General features: G+C 45.3%; 1 pseudogene; it reads left to right on the forward strand.

Moving 5' to 3' along the window:
• Positions 1-7064: 7064 nt before the first annotated feature.
• LOC147959471 (uncharacterized) lies at positions 7065-8216 on the forward strand (annotated as a pseudogene).
• The last annotated feature ends 7833 nt before the right edge of the window (positions 8217-16049 follow it).

A 16049-nucleotide genomic window follows, 5' to 3' on the forward strand; every position in this document is an offset into this window, starting at 1 on the left:
CACACTTTATTCATGGTGCTTTCCGTAAAATGCTTGCTAAATACGATGTTAATCATAGAATTGCATCTCCTTATCACCCACAGTCTAGTGGTCAAGTAGAGTTGAGCAATAGAGAGCTCAAATTAATTTTGCAAAAGATTGTTAATAGGTCTAGAAAGAATTGGTCTAAGAAACTTGATGATGCATTATGGGCTTATAGAACTGCATACAAAAATCCTATGGGTATGTCTCCGTATAAAATGGTTTATGGAAAAGCATGTCACTTACCTCTCGAACTAGAACATAAGGCATATTGGGCTATTAAAGAGCTCAACTATGATTTTAAACTTGCCGGTGAGAAGAGGTTATTTGATATTAGCTCACTTGATGAATGGAGAACCCAAGCTTATGAAAATGCCAAGTTGTTTAAAGAAAAAGTTAAAAGATGGCATGACAAAAGGATACAAAAGCGCGAGTTTAATGTAGGTGATTATGTATTGCTATACAACTCTCGTTTAAGATTTTTTGCAGGAAAACTTCTCTCTAAATGGGAAGGCCCCTATGTTATCGAAGAGGTCTATCATTCTGGTGCCATAACAATCAACAACTTCGAAGGCACAAATCCGAAGGTGGTAAACGGTCAAAGAATTAAACATTATATCTCAGGTAATCCCATAAATGTTGAAACCAATATTATTGAAACCGTAACCCCGGAGGAATACATAAGGGACACTTTCCGGAACGTTTCAGACTCCAAAAAGGAATAGGTATGTGGTACGTTAAGTAAACCAACTCCAAAACAATTTTAAGGCAATATTTCTCCATTTTGTAATATTTATAAAAATAGAAAAATAAGTAGCAGTCCGGGAAGGACACGAGGGCCCCACGAGGGTGGTGGGCGTGCCCTACCCCCGTGGGCGCGGCCCCCTACCTCGTGAGCACCTCGTGTGCTTTCCGGACTCCGTTTTCTTGCATGATATGTATTTTGGTCGGTGAAAATTCATTATATATTCTCCCGAAGGTTTTGACTCCCGTATCACGCAAACCTCCTCTGTTCTTGTTTCGAGCTGTTTTCTGTCAGGGTTTTCCAGGCTAGGCATCATGTCGTCTCCCTCCTCCAACAATGGTGACAACGATGCTTGGCTAATGAAGATAGATCTAAAGAGGGAAGAACCCACGAAGGTCAACAAGGATGAAAGGATCAAGAAGGCCACGGAGGATCAAGCTCCAGCAGCAGAAGACACCCTTCAAATTGATCATAACCTTCTTACTCCAACTGAGATCGAAGCTTTCAAGATGATTGAGTTAGCTCGTGTTCAAAACAAGTATATCACACAAGAAAATATTTTGTTGAAGGAGCATATTGTCGCACTCAAGGGTATTATTCACAAGCTGGAGGACCTCTTATGCTCGATGTGCGATTATCCGTCACCTCCACCTTCTTCACCAACCAAGGAGACATGATCACATGGGTATGGGCACTCCCCTTGGCAACTGCCAAGCTTGGGGGAGGTGCCCCGGTATCGTATCACAATCACAACTCTTATCTTTACCGTTTTTCTTAGTTCAATCCTATTAGTAGTATCTTGATCTAGTAGAATAAAGTTTATGGCATGATCTAGTTTTGAGTTTTGCTTTATGATCTCTCCATGTAATCGAGTCCGTGAGCTATATATAATAAATATTAGTGTTGAGTCAAGGGCTTGATTAATGATTATTTTGCCATGATCTTGGGTGAATAAAAGAAAAGAGAAAAGAACAAAAAGAAACAAAAAGTTCATATTGATCTTATTGAGAGTAATGACTTCACATAGAAAGAGTATGATGATTAAAAGTTGTTGGGAGTTGGCAGACATAGCTTTGGTCATTGTTGCAGTTAATAGGAAGTAATAAGGAAAGAGAGGTTTCACATATAGATATATTATCATTGACATCTTTTATGATTGGGAGCACTCATTAAAATATGACATGCTAAAGAGTTGATGTTGGACAAGGAAGACGACGTAATGAGTCATGTCTTTCTTATATCTGAGATAAAGTATGTTGTCATGGATCCTCTAACTTGTTGAGCTTGCCTTTCCCCCTCATGCTAGCCAAATTCTCAGCACCAAGTAGAAATACTACTTGTGCTTCCAAATACCGTTAAACCATTTTTTCCATGAGAGTCTACCATATCTACCTATGGATTGAGTAAGATCCTTCAAGTAAGTTGTCATCACTGCAAAGCAATAAAAATTGCTCTAAATATGTATGATTGATTGGTGTGGGAGAAATAGGCTTTATACGATCTTGTGATGTGGAAGTAATAAAAGCGACGGACCGCATAATAAAGGTTCATATCACAAGGGGCAATATAAAGTGACAATATTTCGCATTGAGATTTTATGCATCCAACCATAAAAGCGCATGGCAACCTCTTCTTCCCTCTGCGAAGGGCCTATCCTTTATTATTATCTTCTACCTTATGCAAGAGTCATGGTGATCTTCACCTTTTCTTTTTCATTTTATCCTTTGGCAAGCTCAGCACATTGGAAAGAACATGATATATATATATATATATATATATATATATCTAATTGGATGTAGGGGAGCATGAACCATTATTGTTGACATTACCCTTGAGGTAAAAGGTTGTGGGGCAAAACTATAAGCCCCTATCTTTCTCTGTGTCCGATTAAAACTCCGTAACCACAAGTATCGCGTGAGTGTTAGCAATTATGGAGGACTAAATGATAGTTGAGTATGCGGACTTGTTTTTTAGCCCTGACATAGACTCTTTCCGATGTTATGATAAATTACAATTGCTTCGATGACTGAGATTATAGTTTGTTAGAGCCCAATAAGGTTTATGATTTATACTTTTGCATTGTGAATAGATCATCACTAGAGCATAAGTAATCATATGACAAAATCTATGTATGTTTCTGTTATGAGAATAATCATGATGCCTTCATGTCCGTATTTTATTTTTATTAACGCCTCTACCTCTAAACATGAGGACATATTTATTGTTATCGGCTTTTCGCTTGAGGACAAGCGAGGTCTAAGCTTGGGGGAGTTGATACGTCCATTTTGCATCATGCTTTTATATCGATATTTATCGCATTATGGACTGTTATTTCACTTTATGTCACAATACTTATGGCTATTTTCCCTTATTTTACAAGGTTTACATAAAGAGCGAGAATGCCGGCAGCTGGAATTCTGGTCTGGAAAAGGAGCAAATATTAGAGACCTATTCTGCGCAACTCCAAAAGTCCTGAAACTCCACGGAACGTCTTAAAAGAAATAAAGAAAAATCCACGCCAAAGATGAAGGCCAGGGGCCCACACCCTTCTCACGAGGGTCCACACCCTTCTCGTGGGGCCCCTGGTGGCTCTCCGATGCCCATCTTCTCCTATATGAGGTCTTTTGATGAGAAAAAAATAAGGATGAACTTTTCAGGATGAGACTCCGCCGCCACGAGGCGGAACCTTGGCGGATCCAATGTAGAGCTCCGGCAGAGCTGTTCTGCCGGGGATACTTCCCTCCCGGAGGGGGAAATCATCACCATCGTCATCACCAAAGCTCCTCTCATCGGGAGAGGGCAATCTCCATCAACATCTTCACCAACACCATCTCATCTCCAAACCCTAGTTCATCTCTTGTATCCAATTCTTGTCTCAAAGTCCGGGATTGGTGCTAGTAGGTTGCTAGTAGTGTTGATTACTCCTTGTAGTTGATGCTAGTTGGTTTATTTGGTGAAAGATCATATGTTCAGATCCTATATGCATATTATTACCCCTCTGATTATGAACATGAATATGCTTTGTGAGTAATTACGTTCATTCCTGAGGACAAGGGAGAAGTCTTGCTATGAGTAGTCATGTGAATTTGGTATTCGTTTGATATTTTGATAATATGTATGTTGTCTAACCTCTAGTGGTGTTATGTGAACGTCGACTACATAACACTTCACCATTATTTGGGCCTAGAGGAAGGCATTGGGAAGTAATAAGTAGATGATGGGTTGCTAGAGTGACAGAAGCTTAAACCCTAGTTTATGCGTTGCTTCGTAAGGGGCTGATTTGGATCCATATGTTTCATGCTATGGTTAAGTTTACCTTAATACTTTTTTTGTAGTTGCGGATGCTTGCAATAGAGGTTAATCATAAGTGGGATGCTTGTTCAAGTAAGAACATCACCCAAGCACCGGTCCACCCACATATCAAATTATCAAAGTATCAAACGCGAATCATATGAATGTGATGAAAACTAGCTTGACGATATTCCCATGTGTCCTCGGGAGCGCTTTTCCTATTATAAGAGTTTGTTCCGGCTTGTCCTTTGCTACAAAAGGATTGGGCCATCTTGCTGCACTTTATTTACTTTTGTTACTTGTTGGTCGTTACAACCTATCTTATCACAAAACTATCTGTTACCACTTATTTCAGTACTTGCAGAGAATACCTTGCTGAAAACCGCTTATCATTTTCTTCTGCTCCTCGTTGGGTTCGGCACTCTTACTTATCGAAAGGACTACGATAGATCCCCTATACTTGTGGGTCATCAAGCTTCAACTTAAATCCAAAGCCAGAAAACAGGGCTACAAAAAGAGAGATGAAAGCAAATGGCCGCGTCCGGCACCTAGTCTAGTTTTCTTGTCTTCTCACCAGTGCGGAGCTAAGTGATGCCTCTAGTCGTGGGAGGGAGCCCCCGAGGCCCGAGGGCGGCACTCCTGAGACTCCGGGGCATGTACGGCCCCACTCATTATTACGTGAGAGTGTCACGAGCGGAGATCTTCACATGCGCGAGCCTTACTTCATATCGCCAAACGAGGGCCCCGCCTTGCACCACCCTCGACCACCACTGGGGCGACCGGTAACCAGGACGACACCAGGGGGCAAAGGGGACGCCAGCGGCGCCCGCAGCGACCACGGGTCCTTTGCTGGGGGAAGGCTCGCCGGCACCTCCCCAGTAGAGGGCCTACCTCCGGGGGATGTCTTGCTCCGTGTGATGCGGGGAGGGGCCTTGCTCCCAGATCCTCCCCAACAGCCCCCAGTGTGCTCCCCCTGGCGGAAGGGGGGCCGCCGAGCTGGGGCCGCCGTCCGCCACCGTGACCTGATCCTCCTGCGACCCATGGTTAGCATAAGCTTGTTCCTTAGAGATTAGTGGTACCCTGTAGCTGTCGTTGCTGGCATGGTTGGTGAGGCTTCCGAGAGGCTCCTGGAAAGCCCCAGTTTCTAGTGCCTCCTCCTCCCAGCTCAGCTCGAGTCGTCTTCCAGCGCGTACTCCTAGTCCATCATGCGAGGTACGTAGGCCTCCGAGGCCGCCGCCTCGAAGACCTCACCATAGTGCCCCACGCTCCATGTCGCCCGGCCCAGCGCACCACCCAGAGTGATGTGACCTCATGTGTTATCGCCAAAAGTATGGTCAATAACACCAACCAGAGAAGGACATAAAAGTATGTAATTCCTGCCAAGCGCAATGAGAAAAAGAAACAAAAAGAAGCTACTGTTGTGCGTAAAGGCAATCAAGAAATTGAATTGAGAGACAACTTTGTACGTTGTGGCAAGATGGCAAAACATATTTCTATTGGGCATGTTCAGCTTGTTGCAGCAGAGGAAGTCGATCCACAATTTAGAACTCCATGCATGCAAACCCATCTACGTGAACGTGTAAGGGAGTAGTACTAGTTGTTTTGGCCTTTTGTGATCAATGTGCCGTATTTTTCAAATTATTAATTAGTGATTATTTAGGAGAGTTGGATTAGTACTAGTAGCAGACCATGGCTATGATTAGGTTGGAGTCCAATTAGTATTCGGCCCATACAAAAAGAGTCCAGGTGGGTTGTACCTTGTGCCTGCATGCACTATTAAAAGGGCCAGCCGGCCGTGTATCAAGGAGGTTAGGTTTTGGAGTTAATTAAACCAGAAAATCGCCAAGATGTGGCGGCGGCCAATTCTGTGTTCTTGCTTCTGTTGAGAACCCATCGTGGTTTGTTCTTGTGCGTGTGGATTGGAGAGCTGCTCCAATTGCTACACGTGATCTGCTAAAGATCGTCCAGGTGATTCCGACCATCGTGGGGTTCGCTTGTTGTTTGGTTGGGTTTGCATCTTGGTAAACCTAATTCTAGATCGTTGTCAGTCTGCTATATATAAACTGATTTGTACTGTGAAAGATTGGGAAATTGTTCGCGCCGTCGTTTTTCTGTTGACGGACGCATCAAGTGGTATTCAGAGCAAGGTTGATCACAGTACAATTTTTTTCCTCGGCTATTTGATTCAATTGTTTGAGAGATGGTGAATTCGCAGCATGAGAAATCTGATCGTGAGGAGGGCGATGAACTTACAGAGGATCTGAATATAAGTGATGATTTACGTATCCATCTGATGTTGATCAAGGGAGCGAACAAGAAGCTTGGGACAAGGGTTGAGGAGTTGTCTGCAAATATTGTTGGCGTCGAGGACAGGTTGAATGAGCGTTTGACTGCCAGCGACCGACAGCGCACTGATAGTCCACAGGTGGTGACTGTGAGTCTTAATCGGCTCACCGCAGCAGTTCAGCGCCTTCAGGCGAGAGATGTGGCACCCCGACAGTCCCGCTCACCACGACGACGTCGTGACTGCGACAATGACGATGATGGTGATTTTTCTGAGGATTCCGATGCCCGTGGAGGCTTACCTCACTGACCACGACATGATGCTGGGGCTCACCGCCATGCTGGGCAGCGCCGTGACTATGGCGGCAATGGTGCCCACGAGGATGATGGTTTGGGTCAAATCAAGATAATCATACCTGAATTCTCGAGACGTTGTGCTGACCCAGAGAAATATTTGGAGTGGGAGATGCGCATAAATCAGATTTTTGACGGTCACAACTACTCCGAAGAGAAAAGGGTTCATGTTGCATCTATGGAATTTACAGAGTATGCTCTTGTATGGTGGGATAATAAGAAACGTACTAATGAGCGACCAGCGACATGGGCTGACATGAAGCGAATCATGAGGGAACGTTTTGTGCCTGCTTACTACACTCACCAGCTTCATAGTAGACTGCGTCGTCTAGTGCAAGGTACGAAATCAGTTGATGAGTACTATAAGGAGATGCAAGTTTTGATGATCCGTACAGCTGTGCGTGAGTCTGTGGAGGCGACCATGGTACGTTTCTTTGAGGGGTTAGAAGAAAAGATCCGCGACCGTATTGATTTAATGCAATATAATGATATTCATGAGTTGCTTCATCAAGCGGAGCATGCTGAACGTTGGGTATTGGAGAAGCAAGCTTCATAGACTCGTCCAACTTACAACAGTGGGCGACGTGGTTCTTCTCCTATTGATGGTGGGTTTAGTGCTAAACCGACTCCTTCTTATAAGTCGGGAAGCATTGAACAGAGCAAAGTGGCGGCTGCGTCAAAGGAGGTTTCTCAGGTTTCATCTAATGCATCTTCATCTCATCATCGTAATATTATTTGCCACAAGTGTGGAGGATGTGGACACATGAAGCATGAATGTTCCAATCAACGAAGGGTTCTACTTGTTGATGTGGAATATATTTCAGAATCTGAAGATGAGACGCCTAAGTTAGAGGATGGAATTGAAAGAGGTCATGGTGATACCATACTATGTTATCCTCAAGATGATCCTGATATGGAGAGTTTGCTAGCACATAAGGTCCAGCGAGATGACAAGACCATTGTTGAACAAGGACAACGGCGGAGTATTTTTCAAACTGCATGTATCATCAAGGGAGAGGTTTGCAAACTGATAATTGATGGCGGCAGTGCTAGCAACATGATTAGCAAGTATGTGGTGGAGTCTCTTTCTTTGTCAACATGGGAGCACCCAAAACCATACTATATGAAGTGGATAAATGATGTGGGAAAAGTGAAGGTAACACATAGGGTGAAGGTGCCTTTTTCTGTTGATGGCTATGTTGATAAGGTGGAATGCGACGTTATGCCAGTACATGTTTGTCACCTTATTTTGGGGCGTCCATGGCAGCATGATGTTAATGCTCTTCATCATGGGCGAACAAACAGGTACACTTTTATGCATAAGGGTGAGTTCTATGCTATTCTTCCCAAGGATGCAAACACTATAAAGTGTACTGTTGAAGTGTTCAAGAAAAAATCAGCAAAGTATAGGTCAAAACCAAGGACGGTTTTGTTTCAAGGAAGGGAGGATGATGTGACCTCATGTGTTATCGCCAAAAGTATGGTCAATAACACCAACCAGAGAAGGACAGAAAATATGTAATTCCTGCCAAGCGCAATGAGAAAAAGAAACAAAACGAAGCTACTGTTGTGCGTAAAGGCAATCAAGAAATTGAATTGAGAGACAACTTTGTACATTGTGGCAAGATGGCAAAACGTATTTCTATTGGGCATGTTCAGCTTGTTGCAGCAGAGGAAGTCGATCCACAATTGAGAACTCCATGCATGCAAACCCATCTACATGAACGTGTAAGGGAGTAGTACTAGTTGTTTTGGCTTTTTGTGATCAGTGTGCCATATTTTCCAAATTATTAATTAGTGATTATTTAGGAGAGTTGGATTAGTACTAGTAGCAGACCGTGGCTATGATTAGGTTGGAGTCCAATTAGTATTCGGCCCATACAAAAAGAGTCCAGGTGGGTTGTACCTTGTGCCTGCGTGCACTATTAAAAGGGCCAGCCGACCGTGTATCAAGGAGGTTAGGTTTTGGAGTTAATTAAACCAGAAAATCGCCAAGATGTGGCGGCGGCCAATTCTGTGTTCTTGCTTCTGTTGAGAACCCATCATGGTTTGTTCTTGTGCGTGTGGATTGGGGAGCTGCTCCAATTGCTACACGTGATCTGCTAAAGATCGTCCAGGTGATTCCGGCCATCGTGGGGTTCGCTTGTTGTTTGGTTGGGTTTGCATCTTGGTAAATCTAATTCTAGATTGTTGTCAGGCTGCTATATATAAACTGATTTGTACTATGAAAGATTGGGAAATTGTTCGCGCCGTCGTTTTTCTGTTGACGGACGCATCACAGAGGTAGGTAGGGCGGCATCCCGCCGGGGCCGTAGGTGGCGACGCTCGTACCTGCGCTCGTTGGAGGTGGCGGGGGTGCGATTGGGCGTCCGGTGCCGTTGGCCACGCTAGTGTCGATGGATCTCAGAGGCGCGCCCGGGGCCGCGCAGGCGCGGCGAGGCCTGCCATGCGATCCGGCCACGGCCTGCGGTGTAAGCAGGGAGCAGAAGGGAGGCGCTTCCGAGGCTGCGGTGTCCAGCAGCTCGGTGACGCACTCCAGTAGTGCATCCCGGCCGCTCTCCATCAGCCAGCATCGCAGCAGCTCATGAGCCACCGTGAGCGCGGCCCTCATGTTTGCTTGTTCCCATCAGGTGTGCGGCGCCATGGCCGTGGCATGGCTTGAAGCCCTTGAAGCTGCCCATACATGGCGTGGAGTAAGGGTGGATGGCGCTTGACCGCGCCGCCCATGCCCTGCAGCGCTTGGCGGTGCGCGTGCTGCCTGGGGTGCGGAGTTGAGGTCTTCTTGGGCAGGCGGGGCCGCCCGAGCCGGCGAGGCTCCCCACCGGTCAGCATTGGTCCTTGGGTCACCGGACATTGGAGCTGTGGGGTGTCGGTGGATTGACTGGTGAAAGGAAGACTACGATGCACCCCTACCTGGAGTGCCAAATGTCATATTTCAGGTTCCGGCAAAACCCTTGAGGTTCGAACAATGGGGTGCGCACGAAGATCTCCCCCCTCTCTAGCTCGCGCACTCAACGATCTCACGACCTAGCTTGACGGACCGAAAGAACACGAGACACAAGATTTATACTGGTTCGGGCCACCGTTGTGGTGTAATACCCTACTCCAGTGTGGTGTGGTGGATTGCCTCTTGGGCTGAGGATGAACAATTACAAGGGAAGAATATCCCCCTAAGGAGAGGTGTTCTTGTGCTTAGTGAACTGGTGTGAGGCTAAGGATGGAATAGCTCCGATCCAAGATGAGGTCGATCCCCCTAGGTATGGTGGTGGCTAGTCCTATTTATTGAGTCCCTGGTACGCTTCCCAAATATTGAGCGGGAAGGGATCCCACAACAGCCAATTTGAAGGGAGACAACTAGTACAAGTTATCCTGACAAAAGTAGTCTTCGCCTGCCAAAGGCTCTGGTGGTGACGCCGTCTTGGGCTCCACGGTGACCTCCGTCCTGCTGATCTTGGTCTTGTTGCACCGATATAGAAACCTTTGCCTGATGCCTTGGAACTCCTCGCCTACGCTTGCCCCCTTAGCACCAAAGAGGAAACGAGGACACTACGCTTGCTGGCGCCCGCCTGGTCTTGATCGCCATGGCTTACATCATTGGAACCTCGCGAGGTTTGCCTTGCCTTGATCTCTGCGCCCCTCGCGAGCCAGCCTGGTGAGGCCGCCCCTGAGGAGGTCTTGCATCATCCGCCTCGTGAGGCTTGTCCCCTCGCGAGGGTCTTGGGTGTTTGCTGGTGAAGATGGGCCGTACGGGGCCGCAGGATGAGCCATGCGGCGGGCCGTAGGCAGGCAAGTCTAGGGACCCCTTTCCCAGAACGCCGACAAATATCATTTCACTGTTCAATCATCGCTAGTAAAAGATGGGGACATGGACCCGCGTCGTGAGGGCAACTTCGACGGCCCACTCCGACGAGAGCGCGGCTGCAGCTGCCATGTGCGTGCTAACAAGGTGCATGAGCCCGACCACAATCTATGACTGGGCGGCCAAGGTAGCCCAAACGGGTGCTGTTGCTTCTCAGGTGACGGCAGCAACATCTGCCTCAGGGATATCAACTGGCGAGAGCGGCACAACAGCTGTCCATTCCGCAGTGGCGGCCTTAGCCCTGATGGAGGCTGCCCACGACCATGTCGAGGTCGCACACACCCAGCTCGTGGCAGTCACCGCACATATCGAACGAAGCTTCTCCGACAATGTTAAGCAACCCACGGCCGAAGAGTTGGCAATCGTCGAGAGCGTTTGAGCAGCCGCCCGTTCCTCCGCTGCATACCTTGCGACGACGGAGCCCGTCAAGCCCAAATCGCGGCCGCCCATGCCGAGCTTGTGGCGGCCTTTTCCAAAGAGATGGCGGACGCGGATGGCGAGATGCTTGTCGAGTATGGTGCAATGGATGCCATGGAGCCCCTTCCCCAGGAGACCGTCGGGCGCAAGCTGGACATGGAGGAGGCGGCGGAGATCGACGAGCACCAGCCGTAGTAGTACTCTTTGTTTTGTTTAACTAAGAGTGTTGGTCTTTAATTTGTTAGAGTAATGTTTAGGCCAGCCAACTCTGTTTAATTGATGAACTTGCTTGATTAAGAAGTGTGGGTGTGATGTGTACCCAAATTATGTAATGATGTGGATGACCAGTGTAACCAGGGAAATTGGAACCAAAATTTTGACGTTCAAATTCATCACACACGGGTTAATCTATCTGAATCGTTTGTGATGTTCACATATCGTACACAGTTCTAAATAAGGGACCGTGTCTGATGATACTTTACGCACCGGTTTTTTCACTGAACCGATTCAAAATTTTCGGCTTCCACGGAAATATCTACCTCCCCGCCCCCCCCTTACCAAAAGCCACATTTCCCCTATTTCCACCTTCCTTTCGAAGTTGAAACCTTCACTCCTTGCTTGCAGCGCCGCCCCCTCGCCGGCGACCCTCCTTCATGCTGCTCGGCCTCGTCCAGGCAGGGGATCCACACCAGACCCCCATCCTCCCCCTCCTTCCACATCCCACATGCCCCGACCGCTGACGCAACACCTTCCACCCAAATCACCGACCCCTCCACCAAATAAGCACCGCCCTAAGCCATGGTGCACGCATTATAGCCAGGAGCTCAAGGAGCATTTGGCAGTGAAGAAGCAAATCGCGGCTGCACGCGCGGATGAGGTCGCGATGGCTGCCATTCGTGCCGACCCCCAGATCTTGGAGGAGCACCTCGCCGTCGAGGCCACCGTCGACGCCTCACATGCTGAATCCACGACGCGGCTGGCTACTTTAAACAACAGTTCGTGGCGTTTTCTCGAGGCCACCCTTGGTGCCTTCGATGAAGACTGCGAGGTGTTTTCTCAGCGTGCACGTGCTTACCTCAACTCGAGAGCCAACATGTTGGTGCCCGGAGCGGCTCAGGCAACTCACCACTATGATGAGGGCACCCACGATGCAGAGGCCTCGCCCTCTTCCATGTCCAAGGAGCCAATCATCATCGATATCTCCGACAATGAGGAGTAGCTTGTCTTATTAGCTCACTATAAGGACCCATGTTCAGTTTGCTAGCTACTGCCTTTCCTTAACATTCTAGTGAATTGCGCTACCTACTTTTACCATGCAATCTATTGCTCTAGTGTATATGTTCTATATGTCGTGCAATGTGGTGCTCACTTATTAACTTTTTGGTTAATTAGTTGTTGTGTTTTGTTAACTGTTTGGTTCAATTCTGCAAATGTGATGTTCAATTCTTCAGGGTGCAATTTTGTATTATCTTCCATGTGAGAAATAAATCGAATTTTTCTTTACAAAATACATGAAAAACAAATACAATTGCTATATTTCCAAGTTGTCAAGCATGCTTGGTTTGGTTAACTGTTTGATCTTCTAGTATGTTATACATTGTGCAATGTGGTGCTCAGTTAATGTTTGGTTCATTTGTTGTGGTGTTTAGTTAACTGTTTGGTTCCATTCTACAATGTGATGTTCAATTGTTGTGGGTGCATTCTGTTATTATATACCATGTGAGAATAAATCGAATTTGGTTGTACTAAATACATGAGAAACAAATACAATTGCTATATTTCCAAGTTGTTAAGCATGCTTGGTTTGGTTAACTGTCTGATCTTCTATTAGGAGTATGCTATATTGTGCAATGTGGTGCTCAGTTAACTTTTGGTTCATCTGTTGTGGTGTTTAGTTAACTGTTTGGTTCAATTCTGCAATGCGATGTTCAATTGTTGTGGGTGCATTCTGTTATTGTATACCATGTGAGGAATTAATTGAATTTGGCTGTAGTAAATACATGAAAAACAAATAGAATTGCTATATTTCCAAGTTGTTAAGCATGCTTGGTTTGGTTAACTATCTGATCTTCTATTAGGAGTATGTTATATTGTGCAATGTGGTGCTTAGTTAACGTTTGGTTCATTTGTTGCGGTGTTTAGTTAACTATTTGGTTCAATTCTGCAATGTGATGTTCAATTGTTGTGTGCATTCTGTTATTGTACACCACGTGAGGAATAAATTGAATTTGGATGTAGTAAATACACGAGAAACAAATACAATTGCTATATTTCCAAGTTATTAAGCATGCTTGGTTTGGTTAACTGTCTGATCTTCTATTAGGAGTATGTTATATTGTGCAATGTGGTCCTTAGTTAGTGTTTGGTTCATTTATTGTGGTGTTTACTTAACTACTTGGTTCAGTTCTGCAATGCGATGTCCAATTGTCATGGGTAGAATTTTGTATTGTTGTGCATGTGAGGAATAAATTGAATTTGGTTGCACTTAATACATTAGAAACATATGCAAGTGCTATATTTACTAGTTATTAATCATGCTTGGTTTGGATAAATGGGTTTTCCATGTGGCTTGAATTAATCTGATGAATCTGCAATGTGCTTATTTTTCGTCAACATATTTTACTAATAGCATGTGAACCCTTACTTAACCTGATGACTAACTACCTTATATGTGTTGCAGGGAAACAATGTGAAGCACTGAGGTTTACAATCGAGGTTAGCACGTTCATGGTCTGTTGTCTAATAGCACATTATTGTGCAATTGCAGGAACCATTCTAATATTTAGGTTTTTAACAATTTGGTCTTGCACATGTAGGTCGTGCTGTTAGAGGTTTTGACCCACTGTTCGACCTTTTTTGCATATGGGTAAATGAGTTGTCCATGAATATCAATCAAGTCAAGAAACTCAGGAAGATTGTTAGGATAAAGAAATTAGCGACGAAAAACAACAAGATCTTTGTCTGCACAATGAAGAAGACATCAGTTCACTACAAGATGGTACTAACTATTACACCTTGCCTTTTTTATTCCTTTGCCCCATTTCCATTATAGAGAAGATATTTATGCACATCTTGGTTTTTAGGCCTTTCCAAAGTAGTTCACTTATGATTACCTCTCAAACTACCTCTATGGTCAGGAGGCGAGGAAGGTTTTCATACAACACCCACGGTTCAATATTGAAATGTTCCTGAAGAGGACGAAGGACGGATGGTCAATCATCCACAGGCACTGGCGTAAAGTTGAAAAGACCTTCAACATGAATGAAGGCTCAATATTTGCCTTTCGCTTCAGTAGTTTTCCAGATGAGATGCATCTGTCTATGTACCGTCTATGATGCTAATTTGGAAAGGTTCTATATGTTGCATGTGAAACTTGGTGCTGGTGCAGTTGTGTAATGGGGTAGCTAACTGCTGAAGCTATATCATGTTGTACTCTGATGTATTTCAATTATGAAATCCTGCTTCTTTAATATGGAAATGAAATATATTATGTGCTTAATATGAATGCCAATTAGATTAATAAATGGATTATTAATAATAGGGCAATTAGCCTGCTAATGGCGAATTAGCCTACTAATTGGGTTTTGCTATTGCAAACCATTATTGAGAAAATACCATGGGCGATGGCCTTAGGCAACGCACACAGTTTCTAGGAATAAACCATGTAGGATCAATGAACAATCACACACGATCTTCTCTTGAAAACTATTTGCGTTAGGCCACCTTACGCAAACATTTACCACATAAAAACTGTGTGTGATGGACAGCCTTTGCCACATAGTTTTAAAAGCACAAGTGCTCCCTAGGTGGTTTTGGTAATTAATGTCAACATATCTCTTGTTGGACAAATATTTTTATCTAGTATATTTCAGAAAGTTCAACAAAGGCATGGCATGAACAAGAGGATGTGGAACTCCTTCAAGAAGCTAAGGACAAAGATTGGCAAAAGCGCAAGACTCTTCATTTCTATTTTAGTGATCCAAGATCACATTGAGTCCATTGGAAAGCCAATACTATTAAAATGGGATGAGGTGTTGCTTAATGGTCTGCTTGCTGAAAGTGCTTAGTGATATGCTCCAAAGCCCTCAACCACTTTCTCAATTCCAACTATGTCCTAAACCTAAAGCCAAACTTGGCCCCACCGATTTGATCTATCCGGCGCCACCGAGTTCATTTGACATAGCCACTTCCAAAAACCCTAATCAGTTCGGTCTCACCGATGGGATCTCGATCTCACCGAGATGGGCTTGCAAACTCTCTGTTGCCTGTTGCAATTATTTCGGTCTCACCGAGATACGCAGTCGGTCTAACCGAGTTTTCTTGACGAACTCTCTATTTGCTTATTACCAAAATCGGTCTCACCGAGTTTGTGTAATCGGCCAAACCGAGTTTAGGTTTTACCCTAACCCTAGCACATCAGTCCCACCGAGTTGGTATTGTCCGTCCCACCGAAAAGCCTAACGTTCACATTTTGAACCAGGTCGGTTTCACCGAGTTTCACTATTCGGTCCCACTGAGTTTGGTAAATTGTGTGCAACGGTTAGATTTTGTGTGGAGGCTATAAATACCCCTCCACGCCCTTCCATTTGAGAGAGAGCCATCAGAACGTGGCTACACTTCCAGCATTCATTTTCTGAGAGAGAACCACCTACTCATGTGTTGAGACCAAGACATTCCAATCCAACCACAAGAATCTTGATCTCTAGCCTTCCCCAAGTTGCTTTCCACTCAAATCATCTTTCCACCATATCCAAATCTGTGAGAGAGAGTTGAGTGTTGGGAGACTATCATTTGAAGCACAAGAGCAAGGAGTTCATCATCCACACACCAGCTATTACCTTTTGGAGAGTGGTATCTTCTAGATTGGCTAGGTGTCACTTGGGAGCCCCCGTCAAGATTGTGGAGTTGAACCAAGGAGTTTGTAAGGGCAAGGAGATCGCCTACTTCGTGAAGATCTACCCAAGTGAGGCAAGTCCTTCGTGGGCGATGGCCATGGTGGGATAGACAAGGTTGCTTCTTCATGGACCCTTCGTGGGTGGAGCCCTCCGTGGACTCGGGCAACCGTTACCCTTCGTGGGT

Source organism: Triticum urartu, chromosome 7A (genome assembly GCF_056163025.1).
Source record: "Triticum urartu cultivar PI428250 chromosome 7A, HENAU_Tu73, whole genome shotgun sequence".
NCBI classification, from domain to species: Eukaryota; Viridiplantae; Streptophyta; class Magnoliopsida; order Poales; family Poaceae; genus Triticum; species Triticum urartu.